Below are 2265 nucleotides of genomic sequence, written 5' to 3'. Positions count from 1 at the left end.
ACGGAACGTGCTCTGGCAAGTGCGGTGTGGATAGTGGTGAGGGGATATCCACGTAGGATGAAGTGGTGAGCCATGAGTTGAAATTGAGTTTCAAAGTCATGGTCATTACTGCAGAGCCTGCGTAGACGGAGGAATTGGGAATAGGGGATGGAAAGCTTGGTGGGTTTAGGGTGGGAGGAGGAGAAGTTGAGGTATGGGTGTGAGTCTGTGTGTTTGTAGTGGAAGGAGGTGGTGAAAGTGGAGTGATGAATGCTGATCGAAATGTCAAGAAAGGAGACAGAGGTGTCAGAGATAGTGCAGGAGAAGTTGAAGGCAGAGACAAATAAATAGAGAAGGTATTAGGTATGAAAGATCTTACTGACAAAACATGACAGAGTGAAAGATAAAGAAATATAATGAAAGAGAAAAAGAGAACGAGAGACGGAGTAGTACGCAGTGAGAGAAAAAGAAAATGTAGTAGGCAGAAAGTGAAAGGGAAAAACTGAGATCAGTTGTGTAGGGGAGACATTTAAAAAACAACTTATTTAAAGAGAGGCAGAGATTAAGCGATAAAAGAGCATCAATATATATTTGAAAGTTCATTCTGCTTTCATAAATCTTAATTAGTCTTATATTACATATAACAAAATGCAATGTGTTTCGCATCATTCATGTTGGCAGCGGGGAAATAAAACAACAATCGGAGTGGGTGTGAGTTACAGTCAGAGATACTCAATGTAGGCGAAATATAGCGAACGGTTTTACTCAGAAGTCACTGTATTAAATTTTATCGTAAATAATATTTATCTTAACAATTTTCCCCCTCCTCCCACATATGTATTTATATAAGTATATATGAATTTACATTTTATAGAAATCAGTAAAAGCAAGCGTAGATAAGACAAAAGACTGAAATGATTTTAAATTTAATTAACTAATAGCCTAAGCAGCGTCTAAGCTTAAGCTATTTGTAATGCGCAAACATCATAGAACGTCAACTGATAAACAAAGGATAAAAAAAACAAACAAAAGCAAAACACGATTGGTTTTGTGACAATAATTCAAGTTTACTAGTTCAGTTTGGTTTTGTTACAATAATTCAAGTTTACTAGTTCAGTTTTCCTTTCCTTTACACCATTCTATTTTATGTGTTAACGAACTTAAATCGCAACCTTTATTTTTAAACAATACGATCGTTGTATGGAAAATATGAAAATAACTCTATATTCAACATTGATGAAAGCAAGATTATACACAATACTGATATCGTTTCATTCACTGATTTATCACATCGTATATCCTAACTTTAGATGTTTTATGTTTCAATCAAGAAGAAAACACAAAAATAAACAAATAAAAAATAAACTACCACCTTCATTATTGTTTGAAGCGAGAAAGAGTAAACTTTGATGAATTGTACTCTATGATTTTTAAAATAAACTCACGAAGAAATGATAATTTGCCATTTATAATTTTCGACTCAAGATTGCACGATAATAATTTCTGACAATTTTGCATTTGCTTGCCTCTGCGTTGTAATTAGTGAGGTTGTGGCGGGAACAGGGAAGAAAATCGCCGATGCTGCCTCAGCGACATTTTAGCTGGTTCAAGTACTGCCTGTATTTTGTCATCATTCATACTCTTTCCTTGGACTGCCTTTTGTCTCATTATCACTTTTTTAAAAAGAAAAAAAAAAAAAACCTTTCTGTTTCTTTTTAATAATTTTTACTGAGAGACAGACAAACAAGAGAATTTTCATTTATTTTACATCCGCTTATCTTTTCGTTATTTCATTTCCATTTTAGAAAGTTTAATTTTCGTTTCCACTCTGCTTCATATTAATTATTAATATTTGTACTGTATTTGTATGCGTATATCCTTCGACCATATTTATATTTATACATATGCATATATCTTTAACAAAAGAGTCTGCATCCCTAAACATACTCATGACCACATGGAAGCACAGTCCACTATAGCTAGGACAAAACTTAGACAGATTTTAGAATTATACACTAAGAGACAGAGACAGAATAAGACAGAGGCCCAACAACTTGGGAATATACCCGCAAGTGGCCTACACAAGCTCATGCAGCGCACGAAAAAGGGAGAAGTGGTATGCCTTCCCACAGATAAGTCCGGCAGAATGTCAATAGACAGCCTGCCGAACTATATCCAGGCAATGCAACCTCACATCGCCAATACGAAGGTAACAACCTTACAGGCGCATGAGGAAAGAGAAAAAGTCCTCAATGCCCACATGATGATGTGGACAATTGTCCTTAG

General features: G+C 35.4%; 1 protein-coding gene across 2 annotated transcripts in view; it reads left to right on the top strand.

Annotated features, from left to right (window-relative positions):
* LOC106867622 (trissin receptor) overlaps positions 1–2265 on the top strand; it is a 165297-nt gene that overhangs the window by 26918 nt on the left and 136114 nt on the right. The window lies entirely within an intron of this gene.

The sequence above is a fragment of the Octopus bimaculoides genome, chromosome 9, assembly GCF_001194135.2.
Source record: "Octopus bimaculoides isolate UCB-OBI-ISO-001 chromosome 9, ASM119413v2, whole genome shotgun sequence".
NCBI classification, from domain to species: domain Eukaryota; kingdom Metazoa; phylum Mollusca; class Cephalopoda; order Octopoda; family Octopodidae; genus Octopus; species Octopus bimaculoides.
Note: the sequence above shows the minus strand (reverse complement) of the source record. Positions and strands in the feature narration are given on the sequence as shown.